The sequence below is a fragment of the Scomber japonicus genome, chromosome 23 (assembly GCF_027409825.1).
Source record: "Scomber japonicus isolate fScoJap1 chromosome 23, fScoJap1.pri, whole genome shotgun sequence".
In the NCBI taxonomy this organism is placed as follows: domain Eukaryota; kingdom Metazoa; phylum Chordata; class Actinopteri; order Scombriformes; family Scombridae; genus Scomber; species Scomber japonicus.
This window is the reverse complement of record NC_070600.1, coordinates 7,221,671-7,234,937: the sequence shown is the minus strand read 5'-3', so window position 1 is coordinate 7,234,937 and position 13,267 is coordinate 7,221,671. Positions and strand designations below refer to the sequence as shown.

The following is a 13,267-nucleotide window of genomic DNA, read 5'->3' as shown; positions in this document are numbered from 1 at the left end:
ATCACACAGAGCTGAGATCCACACACATCTGTATAGGACTGAGTGAGTGCGCACAAGCCTCCAGAGGATCAAGTCTGTCTGTGCTTTCACTGAACAGGGTTTTATTATATCTGACATGTTGAGACAACTCCTTCATCCCTTCTACAGTCATACATTTTCCATGTTGGAAGCATATGAACTAAAAAGCCAAGCTGTAGTCTACTATTAACATTAACATCTGCTTCCAAGAAATCAAAGGATTATTTGTACTCTAAGAAGCTAAAGTTAGAAAGCAGAACAGATATTGTACACTTCAAATCAGAATATTTTGTTCTACGCAATCTTTATCCTAGAAATCCTCCCTTCCAAGGATTTAGAAAGTTCAATGGAAAAGCAGCCCTCTGATATTGTTAAGAGACCATGATGATAAAATAGTCATGCCTCACAATTCTTTTGTCTACTGTTGGCTGATATTTAGCTGCATATTTCTGATTCTCCAGCTGAACACTTGACTCCTGCAGTCTGCACACATAATGTACGTGGAAATATTTCTGCCAGGTCCATCATTCATCACCTGGCATACACTGTAGCTGTTTCAGACCACCACCTGATAGTATGATTGTTTTAAGCATTTGTATTCAGTCATTTTATGTTGTTATAGTTAACAGTTTATAACTTCTAGTATTTAAAACAGAAAAAGACTGTATCACCTGTAGCTATGTGTTTTTCCCATTTTTTAATAGTATCTGTATTTGGAATGAATAAATGTAAGCATGACTGCACATGGAGCTCATGCTGATGTTTATCAAGTCATTTTACCAAGATCACCATCATGTTTTCCAATTAGCGCTAATCACAAAGTAGTTGAGGCTAATGGGAATGTTATTAGTTTAGCAGGTATTTGTTCATAAGCTAAAATATTAGAATAAATGTTTTTCCTGATGGTGGTGAATGTCTGTTATAAGATAAATCTGTCTGGACCAAAGTGGCCACTGACTGACATTTCCACCCCTAGAGTCATGGTCCTAGCAGAAAAGAATAAATATGGGTAGACAAGAAAAAAAAGGTTGTCTTGGCTCTACTTGCTACAGGATGATGCAACACCCTCCCTGCAGTGACCACTTATATCTGTACAAGCCAGTGTAGGAGCCAGTGGATGGAGATGTCTAACACCTAAATTCTCACAAGTCAGATCATGTGGATTAATGTCACAAGAGCTGAACTAATGCACGGTGCTGATCTGTAAGGCTCATAAAAAGAGCTGAACAACTCTAGCTTAGACAGCTAAAAATTTAAGGATATACAATGCATGAGCAGAGGTAATAATAATGTGGCACTTTCTCTCACCACATTTCTGATGTCTGACACCTCCAGAGTGAGTTAGCACAAGGCCTCTTTGGAAGGTGTAATTATTTTCAGAAAAAGTGTGGCTGCTGGTAGGTTTTACCTCAGTACCTCAGGTTTTTTTTAAATCTGGTCTTAAACTGTTCTTGACTGTTGGATTTGGCATCTCTGTAACAACGATCATATATCCCCTGAAGCAGCAGTGTAGGCTGCTTTAAGGAGGTAGAATGGAATGAGCAGGAAAAATGACAAGCGTACTGTACATCACAAAGACTAACAAAGCTGATCTTTGTTTCTCAACACTGGCTGAAGCTATGAGGAAAACTGCAACTAATAAGATTTATATGCAGAAAAGTCTGTACGATTCTCAGAGCTGGCAGGAAATCACAATGAGCATTTGCCTTGGACTGAATCAGGATTTCTGACAAGACAGAACAAAGAACACTAAAACCTAGAAAGAGCCAAAAAAAACAACACATATTGACAAAAGCTCTGACTTCAGTGTTGTCATGTGACATTACATCCAGTTGACCTTTAGTAAACACTATATTGGCCTTTTGTACATAAGCCTGGTGGACCCGTTCTTGTGGACCCTTTCTCAGTTCATCTTATCAGTTTGTATTGATCTGCTATCTCATGTGTGCTAATGACGACAACGTCATCATGCTTTGTAGCAATGAGTGATTCTTCTGAAGCTCAAGGTTTTGGCCTTGACTTTAGGAACAAGGGTTGAGACAGAAAGAGCGTAAGGTTCTATGAGGATTTTTTCCTGTTATTTAAAGAGTGCGAATGTGCATGACTTCAGTTTCTGTTTGACAAAATTAGAGCCAAAAGACTAAGAAAGCTCAGTCTGTGCTATTTTTCACCACAACGAAAACACCCCTCTAAGTGTAATCTGAGAGCATACAGGCCTTGCTTTCGTCCATAAATCACCTGTAAAAAGATGTCATTGGTGGTCGAGCATTTGTTTCAATGTGCTCATTCCTCTCCATACCACATTTACAGAATAATCTTCCACTTTTCTTGTTTTCCCTGGTTTGCACCATGAATGCTTGCCAACTTAAACAAACCATGACAAACACTAAGTAGAGAAGACTGTACATTTTCAAGTTCATTAGATAAGTACAAATAGGGTAATACACAGAACTAATCAGACTGTTTATTTAAAGATATCTGATGACTCATGACTCATGACTCGCTCCCACCCAACCATGATATTTTGATGTACTCAAATGGAAGCATTCAGTATATATATAAGAGCCTCAAAAGAAGACATTCTTATTGACATTTTGTAGGTCAGAAAATTCAAACCTTGCCTTAGCAATTGAACTACCAGGAACCTGACCTGCTCTACATTCTCCGGCAGTTTGAATTAAGTACAGCAGAAGCTGGAAGACACCGCTTTGCATTCTGTAAGCATGAGTTCATAATTTAGATCCACTCAATAATGTAAAACAGAGTCTATGTAATGTATTTTCTGTTGCATCAGTGACCATGAACCTTGAGTGCTCGAATCACTCAGAGGCCTGCTGAAGGGCATTTGGGCACCAGTTAGTTATGACACACCACCATATTGGGAGAGTGTCAACTAAAGACTGTAATGACATCAACTTCCCCGTTTTGCTGATCTGGGTTTGGTATTTTTTCTCATTTTATAGATTGAAATTCTGCTTATTGTGACTGATTCTGAACAAAATTGATTCTGTTTCTTGGCATATATCAAAAAACACCCAACATGTCAACAGCTTAATTTTCAGCCAATATAATAATGTATGTGTAAACTGTATTTTCATACACACATTGAATTTTGGCTGTTTTCAACTAGTTTTTACCCTTATTGGACCCATAGCATACCCTGACCCTATAGTATTGGGTCTATGGGGGCATTATAAGTGCTGCAACATTAGAGGTACAGTTCAGCATTTTACTTGCTTTCTTGGCGATAATCAGATGAGAAGATTAATACCACTCGTACAATAAGTACAAAGCTTAGTTTAGCATTAAGAATGGAAACTACGAGAAAAAGCTAGTCTGGCTCAGTCCAAAGGGAACAAAATCCACCTACAAGCGCCTCTAAAGACCATGAATTAACATGTTATATCTCGTTTATGTAATCTATACAAAAATTGAAGTTTAAAAATATCTTGATTTTATGAGCACTTCTTGGCCCGCACATCTTCACAGTGACAACGAGACTCCGGACCTAGCCAAAAAACAGTCTTGCATGCAACCACCATAAATCCACAACCTGATGGTAGGCGGATTTTATTACATGTTTGCAGCCTTTATCCTAAGTGAAGATAAGCAACTGCTAGCAGTAGCTTCATTTTTATCGTACAAATTCAGCAACTAACAATTATTTTCATTATTGAGTCTAGGATTTAGTCTATGAAATGTTTAAAAGTAGCGACAAATGCCCATCACAATTTCCTAAAGTCCAAGTTGACATCTGACACAGCATGATGAAGAAATGCCTCTTCATATCAAACAGATCTACTCCATGGCACTGAATTATTTTTACCCAGTGATGAAGCAGGAGGTTCGGTGGCACTTCAAGGGGAATTCAGTTTTACCTCATAAATTAACACAGCTATTAATGTCCGAGCTTTAAGTACTCTTGCACCAGTGTTCCCAAATTACATTTAATGGATTTGTGAATGAAATTATTTTGAATATACTGATCTGACATTTCTCCCTATGTAAGTAATGCTCATTTAATTGGACAGTAGCAGTTGTAAACAATCACATTGTCAGCAGTGGTCACAAGCTGGAAAGACTTTTGTAGAGAGAACAAAGTATTCAAGCAGCTGTGTCTGCAAACATTGCTCCATGTTTATAAGGTCCGTAGCAAGACTCTGAACGCTTGCAGCTAACCTCTGACCTCTAACCACCATGTGGTGGGTGAAAAAAGGAAAGGGGTTTTCCCTGCAAATATGAACCTTTTTTCACATTTGAAAAGCTATAAAGCAATGTTTCCATGGCTTGTTGCTTTGCCAACATTGCAGTGTCCTCAGTGTACTTTCCAAGTTACTGAATTATGCAAGCAGGTAAAAATAGGCAGCCTCTTACATTGTACCACCTTCTCCGATTTCAATTGAATGTGTTTCAGTATTTTGGAAAACTGCCATTTTTTATTTAACCTCATGACACTGCCTTACTGTGTCTTTGTGTTAGTGATATCCACTCCTTTGAAACTGATTCGGCATCTGGCTCTCATCTCATTTGCTCCTCAGCCAGCGCCAGCAGCGCCTCAACCTCAGCTGCCCAGCAGGGTCTGACCTACATATGTCATTCAGGTCTACCAAAACCCAATGAGGAGTGACGATCCACAGTCAAGCTCCAATGTGCTGACAGGTGCTTTATACCAGTGGCGCCATTTCTCCTCACCTGCAGTCCTACCAAGTTACTGTAGCGTTTTTATGACTAGATATTTAAAAAAATGTTTTAAAGTGGCGTGACGTTACAAGGGCACTCCACTGATTTTACACATTGAGGTCAGTTTACATGACCTGTGGAGTTCTCTTCAGGCTGTGAACATGTCTTCTACGCCTCTGAACAGAGCAAAGTTTAAGATAATCAATCTGATGATGTCATTGTGACATCAAATCAGCTGATCAGCTTGAGCTTGGAACCAACATATTTTTAACAGATAGCCTGCATCGTCCTGGTCGTCCCTCGTCACATTTGTGTTCTTTCTTATGTTCTGTTTCTTCATCTTAAGTTAAACACATTCATTTGAAGATGACTATTCTGTGTGTGTGCAGCTGTGAGTGTGCACCTCACAGCTTTAACAATGACCACACAACACACACACTTAGGCCATTTGACAAAGGCATAGGTAACGCTTCATTGAGAGAAAACATTACTAGATCAGTGTTATGCAAGGTGCATAGAGAGCAGGTTTGACAGTGTATATATATACTGTGTGGCAACCGTGTATTTTTAGCGGTCAGAATGGCAATGATACACACTGAACTCACCGCTCAAATATGCCTAAGCCATATTCTCCTGGTTGAATCTGCTCTTTGTTTTCAGTCAAAAGCAGTAACTCTGCTGTATGAGTTGGGGGATTATGGGGCGTGTTGCTTCAAATGCTGCACTAAAAACTGGCTTTAGACAAGGATGAACATAAGGGATCACAGGAAAGACAATGAAAACAACTGAGCAAATGTCTGAAAAGCACTAAAGCAAAGGCACACTATGAAAAATCCTCGCTCTACACCTTAATGATACTTTCTTAACATCAGATCCAGATTTTCTTTCCCAAATGATTACTGGCTAGAATCAAAGACAGGAGGGCCTGAATTAAACCGCAGTAAATTAGATATGAAGAGGTAAAACATGTAAGGTATAACAGAAAGAAAATGTTGCACTGCCATCAAATCAAGTTAAACTGATCTCAACAATTTTGCACAACAGTTTGAACCAGAGCAGGCAACAGTTTGAGCCTGTGACTACAGTCATTATATATTTATTAGACCTCAGTGAGTGCAGGCCACACTCAGCATGCTACTGTCTGCAGTTACATAAATCCATGATTCATATTTCAGCTTTTTTCTCCATCCCTCTTATTAATTCCTCTGGTTACTTCATGAAAACAAACACTCTAATTAATATCTGCTGTGATGTATGAATTGCACACAGGTTGTTAGGAGCACACAGGGCAGACTAAAATAATGCAAACAAATAATAGTCCCTTTGTTTTTCTCTCAGTAAACGCGGAAGAAGCAATACGCATGCACCTTCAGTTCATATGATCAACTGGTGAGTAAAGATAGACAAATGTATGCATGAGGGAAAAATAGACATTACTGTAAATGCACCAGGATAAAGAGTAATTATCTGGTATAAATAAAGACGCGTGTTTGGCGCTTTAACGAAGCTTTATATTGACTTCAGGCAACACCCTGCAGGAAGCGCTTCACTGCTACTGTTGCTCCTTGTCTCACATTTAAGGTTTGTTAGTACCTTTAAGCTTTCTATTCATTCTCCAAAAAAAGACATATAGGTTTATAAGCAGTTAAAGTCATGCATATGTAAGCAGTCATTTATTTCCTTACGTTTTTTCCTCCAATTAGATTCCAATAAATCCTCAGAGACGCTTATACAAGTTAAATAAATCATTAGAATTAAACTACCCGCTTCCGCAACATCAAATATGGAGGTCCGAATTAACCAGCAAATCACATGCAGGGTAGTTAAAAAAAAAAAAAAAAGAAAAAGAAAAAAAAAAGAAAGTAAAGAGTAGATGTGTAAATGTTGGGTCTTACCGAGGGTTTTAGTTCGGCGGACAGCTGCAGCAAGCGAAGGAGGAGGCGGACTAGTGGAAACAAGAGTTGGAGACCCTTCCCATTTAACAAGCAAGGAGACTGAGTGGAAATTTCCATCTGCCATGTGATGATGGCAACTCTTGAAGCGTCGTGTTACACCGCCTTGCTCTGCTGGGGGCTCTTTATTCTCTCAATTACCCTCTTTACAGGTTACCGGCTTGAAAAGATACTTAAACTGCCATGAGTTTAAAAAAAAAACCGTCCGCTGCCTTTAATTGAGACGTTTTAAACGTTTTTGACTTCAGTTTTAATTGCGCCTATTTCTTCATCTCTATTATCTTAAGATATGATAATCAGTCGCTTATGCATATTTGTACTGGTGAAAGGGTGTTTGAGAAAGTGTTTTTAAAGATTAGGAGGGAAAATAGAAGGTTTATTTAATGATTGTGAGCCTTTAGTGACTCAGATCCTTTGTTTACATTCCGACTGGCCACGTTGTAGGGAAAAAAAGGGCGATTCACTTTTCCAATGCCCTGCTATTATGTTTTAAAGGGGAAGTAGAGAATAAAAAAGATGAATATTTTAAGAGGTGGAATTTGACCAATAAGCTTGATGGAATAACTTGGAACTCAGTGATTGTAGTACTGGAGGTACTCCTAGCATTTTATGCCACTTTATAACTTTATAAGTATATCTCATAGCTACAAGATAGAAAGCCTTTATTGTCCTATTGTACGTTGTTATACAATGAGATTTGGAGAGCTACTCCAGTTCAGTGCAAGCATTAAAAAACACATTCAATGCATTAACTCAAATAAATAAAACAGTACATAAAACAATACACATTTGTCATTAAAGTGTCACCATTAACATTGCACTTGATGTTGTTGCATATAATAATTATACTGAAGTGCATACATATATACATATACATGCACATATATCAGAGGGAAATATTGCTTTCAAAATAAGATAAAAATAAAGAATATATATATATATATATATAGTTACTTTTTTATACAGAAAACCTAGAAGGAGTTTATAAAATTACACATTGTGTTAAACTACCCTTAATACACTGCTCACATGGCTTTAACAATAACACAGCTGCAATGGTTAGCAGATTAATTAATAAATTATGTTTTGATTAATTATTTAAATCAGTGATTCCCTAATTATAGTTTGATTTGTTTTAAACTGAGTTAAACTGATCTGTTGTTCTGACAGAACAATTCATCTCAAGGCATGACTTTATTTATTTGCTGACAGTTTTCCAACATATTATAGACCAAACTATCGATTAATACAAATTTAAAAAATCAACAGATGAATAAATAATGAAAATAGAGCTATATAACATTGAAATAGGTCATTCTATTATCTAATGATTACTTTTTCTTTTCTGAATGCTTATTTCATCACTTCTCATGATTTAGTAGTTTCAGTTATCAGCACTGTAACTGAAAGTCTGCCTGATATACACAGTATATATTTTAATTGTGCCACTATGTTGCTCCTTAACTGCCTTATTTTCTGCACTACACTTCCCACAATTCACCTGTCAATCAAACAATGTGGGTGGTACTGTGAGTGATTTAATGAGGCACTCCTTTCTTTGTCTGGTCAGTCATCGGATATTCTACAATTTTTACACTATTTCAAGGAGAGACCTACCAGACACCAGGCATTGTTTTCATGAACTGGTCAATAGAAAATGAGCAAAACAGGCATTTTTAGAGTTATTTTATATTTCCATATTATGTCAGATATTTGGCCCGTCCCACATGGGATTACAAGAAGAAAGAAAAGAAATGCAGAAAGCCTCCAGCTGATCCTGATACAAGGCTCTTTAATCCTCTCCCATGCTTTCTCCTAATATCTGACTTAAATGTTTCTATGTGAACAGCAAACTCACTCTTTCTGCACCCTCCATATTAAAAAACCAAAACCCCAACAGAAACGAATAAATAAAAGAACTAATTAAAAGTATTGTTCCCAGCGTGCCCCGGTCATACACCCTGACCCTGGACATACAACCACATATAAATATTACAATCACAACTACAGACCATTTAAATCTCCCAGTTCACTAAACTTGCAAGTCTTTGGACTGTAGGATGATTTTTTCGTGTGCACAGTCCCATGAAAATTATTCCTGGCCCTTTCAGTTTCGTAATCATCCTCACAAGACCCCAGTTAGGAATCACCAGTGTTTAAAAATAACTACAAACTGCATGTCATCTGTATTATTTGACTGAAGATACATTGCACGCTAACAAAAGGGTCAATGATCATTCGCAAAGCCTTGTTCCACTTAGTAACTGTGTCTATGATCTATGATTTATGTTGTTGCAGTGTAGAAAAAACATGAGAGCAACACAGTGATAACTTTAATTAGAAAAAACAACTTCATGCAAACAAAAGTCATGAACTTATTTAACTTTGCGGCATGCCCAGGTTCCTCTAAGGCTCTCACTTTAAGATCAGTTTAGTTATTGAAATTACTAAGTCAAATGATATTTTAGATATAACAATTTTGACATCAAAGTTTAAAACATGAATAATTCTAACCTTTCAGATTCATGTTTCTACACCGTTTTATGTTGTACAGAACATATGACATAAATAATACCAATGACATGGTGGATAATTTAGTGAAAAAACAACCTTTGCTGGTTGACCAAAATACTTTTGCTACATGTTCAACTTCCTCGCTGTCAACAGTCTCTCATGAATATCAGGTTAAGAATGTAGAGACTAAAATGTTCTGGCTTTTTTCGTCAAGTGCACTTCATCCAGTGAAGGTCAGCTCTTACCTTTCCCAATATTGTGTTACAAGCTACTATGTCTTACAGCGAAAAAAAATTGCTGTCAGAAGTGGGATTCGAACCCACGCCTCCAGAGGAGACTGCGACCTGAACGCAGCGCCTTAGACCGCTCGGCCATCCTGACTGCAGCACAATATGATATAGTTAGTCACATGATGTCTAAATCTGGACAACACTTACTGAAGAACTAGATTTGGTTGTTGTAATATGAGCATACTGTAAAGAGCAAACCATTCACATTTAAGTTGTGGTATGCATTCTGTGTATTTACAATGCAATTCTGACCAAACACAGACCAGTATGAATTTCACAACAGTCCTTTGTACAACCCTTTGCACACACATTCATACATTTCCAGACAACCAACAAACAAGAGGGTACCTGAAATCCACTTGACCCATATTTATTGTTACAAAGCTCCACCTATATTTGATATCAGAATAAACTTCATGACCTATTCCATACATGTTATCTCCACATATGTTCTTCAGATCCTTGAATACAGATAGCATATGCAATACCAGTAACACAGTGGATAACATTTTAAAAGTGAACCTTTACTGCCTAACAATTAACTTATTTAACTTTTGTTACTTGCTCAGCTCCCTCTTTTGGCCAGGCTTTCACTTCAAGATTAATGTTATAGCCCAAGTTATTAGGTTATCAGCCAGTCCAGAGTGCTAACCATTACACCATGGAACCATTTAATGAACTCCAGAATGTCTCTTGACAAGCGGGGAACAATGTTAATTTCAGTATTAACAAATGGCAATGGTGGTTTGCTGTCATTTATAACACAAACAGCTTACAGTAACAACAGTAACCTTAACGAATTCAATCATTTGCAAGTAATGTAATTCCAAATTTTACAAAAAAGGTGCTATAACCAACAATTCAGTACAAAGATGTTTATGTTGGTTTCCAGATAGAAGTATGGAATACAATATTAAGTAGTTAAGTGCAATACAATATGTATGTTAGTGTCATTAAAATATATAATAAATAGTATCAGACAGAAATAGCATACAGAAATGAGCAGCAATACAGAGGCCCATGTGAAAAAAGTCTATGACATGAAGGTCTTTTAGCTCTAGTTATTAAGTCATCCAATGTGATATTTGAGACAGGCTAATACTAAATAATGTCAGGTAGACTGGACCATACAGTAACTGTGTAACCACAGGTGAACACACATAAACATGGCACAGCTAGTTAATGTATCGTTCACAGACAAGAGGGCTTGTTGGAAATGCTGAATCAGTGAATGTTTTGGAAAACCGGGTCTACTCGTTTTACAATTCATCAAGGACATAGCAGTAGAGCCACTGTACACCAACACACCGCTTTGTATACAGTTAGAGAGAGTGTATACACTGATACTTTCTTACTGTTTTTTTCAATTCTCTCTTTATAAATGTCGTGTTAAAGCAACTATTTGGCCTATTATGAATAGGACTTGCTGTCAGAAGTGGGATTCTGACAGCTCGGCCATCCTGACTCCAATCCAAATACAATTTTGCAAAGCTAGCCTAGTTGTTATTGTGTGAGTATAAATACTGTAAAGAGAAAACACAATTAGGTTATTAGATCTTTATCTCTGGAATGAAATTCTCTGCAGACCAGTACCAATTTGAGAAGGGCCTGCATGCAAGGGTCAAAGAAGGTGTGTGGGTGGGTGGACATGTTAGAATCTTAAAACTGTACATCCTCTTAAAACCAGGTTCCACTGAGATTTGAACTCGGATCAAAAATTGTGTTACTGGAAGCTGGGGAGGCCTACAATACAGACCTACAATTGAGAATCCACATAGCAATTGATGATGGGTGGACTCGCATGTGGCTGGAGTTCCATCAAAGTTTTAACTTGGATGGGATTCAAAGCCCTGACACCATGGAACTACTTACAAATCTCAACAGAGAACAGAGCTAGAGCATGACATTACCAGTAACTGAACTGAACATGGTAGCAGTCACACAGTGGATACACTGGAGGAGGTAAATGCTCAAGTTCCACCGAGATTTGAACTCGGATCACTGGATTCAAAGTCCAGAGTGCTAACCATTACACCATGGAACCACTCTAGAATGTTTTGATGTATCCTCACAGCTGTTTCTGGAGAACTGGACAATATCAAGAGTGTGTTACATTGGTCAAGGTAAGTTTCTTTAAAGGTCCATGGACAGTCTTGAAACTTTTCATCCTCTTAAAATAATCAGGTCCCAACGAGATTTGAACTCCATTACACCATGGAACCACAGAACAAAAAAACTATTGTAGTAAAGGCAGGTTATTTAAGGTGGGTGGACATGTTAGAATCTTAAAACTGTACATCCTCTTAAAACCAGGTCCCACCGAGATTTGAACTCGGATCGCTGGATTCAGAGTCCAGAGTGCTAACCATTACACCATGGAACCACAAAACTAAGAACTATTACGGTGGGAGTTCTGGTCTTTCACCAACTTGTTTTGGTGTTTTTAAGTTTGACTTTCCAGGTGCAGATTAAGTCAGATGAAAGATGAAATTCCTCTCTGTTGATGCTCTTACTGAAAAGCAGTAGGTACAAAGAAATCTAACTCAATGGAAAGATGTAACACTTATGTTAAACTTGCTTTGTAGTAAAGGCAGGTTATTTAAGGTGGGTGGACATGTTAGAATCTTAAAACTGTACATCCTCTTAAAACCAGGTCCCACCGAGATTTGAACTCGGATCGCTGGATTCAGAGTCCAGAGTGCTAACCATTACACCATGGAACCACAAAACTAAACACCATTACGGTGGGAGTTCTGGTCTTTCACCAACTTGTTTTGGTGTTTTTAAGTTTGACTTTCCAGGTGCAGATTAAGTCAGATGAAAGATGAAATTCCTCTCTGTTGATGCTCTTACTGAAAAGCAGTAGGTACAAAGAAATCTAACTCAATGGAAAGATGTAACACTTATGTTAAACTTGCTTTGTAGTAAAGGCAGGTTATTAAAGGTGGGTGGACATGTTAGAATCTTAAAACTGTACATCCTCTTAAAACCAGGTCCCACCGAGATTTGAACTCGGATAGCTGGATTCAGAGTCCAGAGTGCTAACCATTACACCATGGAACCACAAAATCAAGGACTATTACGGTGGGAGTTCTGGTCTTTCACCAACTTGTTTTGGTGTTTTTAAGTTTGACTTTCCAGGTGCAGATTAAGTCAGATGAAAGATGAAACTCTTTTCTGTCGATGCTCTTACTGAAAAGCAGTAGGTACAAAGAAATCTAACTCAATGGAAAGATGTAACACTTATGTTAAACTTGCTTTGTAGTAAAGGCAGGTTATTAAAGGTGGGTGGACATGTTAGAATCTTAAAACTGTACATCCTCTTAAAACCAGGTCCCACCGAGATTTGAACTCGGATCGCTGGATTCAGAGTCCAGAGTGCTAACCATTACACCATGGAACCACAAAATTAAGGACTATTACGGTGGGAGTTCTGGTCTTTCACCAACTTGTTTTGGTGTTTTTAAGTTTGACTTTCCAGGTGCAGATTAAGTCAGATGAAAGATGAAATTTCTCTCTGTTGATGCTCTTACTGAAAAGCAGTAGGTACAAAGAAATCTAACTCAATGGAAAGATGTAACACTTATGTTAAACTTGCTTTGTAGTAAAGGCAGGTTATTTAAGGTGGGTGGACATGTTAGAATCTTAAAACTGTACATCCTCTTAAAACCAGGTCCCACCGAGATTTGAACTCGGATCACTGGATTCAAAGTCCAGAGTGCTAACCATTACACCATGGAACCACAAAACTAAGGACTATTACAGTGGGAGTTCTGGTCTTTCACCAACTTGTTTTGGTGTTTTTAAGTTTGA

The 13,267-nt window shown here is 37.8% G+C and overlaps 1 protein-coding gene and 7 non-coding genes across 8 annotated transcripts in view; all 8 read right to left on the bottom strand.

The window, feature by feature from the left end:
• slc38a4 (solute carrier family 38 member 4) overlaps positions 1–6,675 on the bottom strand; it is a 33,855-nt gene extending 27,180 nt beyond the window's left edge. Inside the window, exon 1 of the mRNA XM_053314116.1 lies at positions 6,594–6,675. The gene's annotated coding sequence lies outside the window, so the exon portion shown is untranslated. The remainder of the gene's footprint in view (positions 1–6,593) is intronic.
• Positions 6,676–9,462: 2,787 nt separating this feature from the next.
• On the bottom strand, positions 9,463–9,545 carry trnal-cag (transfer RNA leucine (anticodon CAG)). Its single transcript has one exon. It is a non-coding gene; the product is annotated as a tRNA-Leu (tRNA).
• Positions 9,546–11,426: 1,881 nt separating this feature from the next.
• On the bottom strand, positions 11,427–11,498 carry trnaq-uug (transfer RNA glutamine (anticodon UUG)). Its single transcript has one exon. It is a non-coding gene; the product is annotated as a tRNA-Gln (tRNA).
• Positions 11,499–11,765: 267 nt separating this feature from the next.
• Positions 11,766–11,837, bottom strand: trnaq-cug (transfer RNA glutamine (anticodon CUG)). The gene has a single exon. It is a non-coding gene; the product is annotated as a tRNA-Gln (tRNA).
• Positions 11,838–12,105: 268 nt separating this feature from the next.
• trnaq-cug (transfer RNA glutamine (anticodon CUG)) lies at positions 12,106–12,177 on the bottom strand. The gene has a single exon. It is a non-coding gene; the product is annotated as a tRNA-Gln (tRNA).
• A 268-nt stretch (positions 12,178–12,445) lies between these two features.
• On the bottom strand, positions 12,446–12,517 carry trnaq-cug (transfer RNA glutamine (anticodon CUG)). The gene has a single exon. It is a non-coding gene; the product is annotated as a tRNA-Gln (tRNA).
• Positions 12,518–12,785: 268 nt separating this feature from the next.
• Positions 12,786–12,857, bottom strand: trnaq-cug (transfer RNA glutamine (anticodon CUG)). The gene has a single exon. It is a non-coding gene; the product is annotated as a tRNA-Gln (tRNA).
• A 268-nt stretch (positions 12,858–13,125) lies between these two features.
• trnaq-uug (transfer RNA glutamine (anticodon UUG)) lies at positions 13,126–13,197 on the bottom strand. The gene has a single exon. It is a non-coding gene; the product is annotated as a tRNA-Gln (tRNA).
• Between the last annotated feature and the right edge of the window lie 70 nt (positions 13,198–13,267).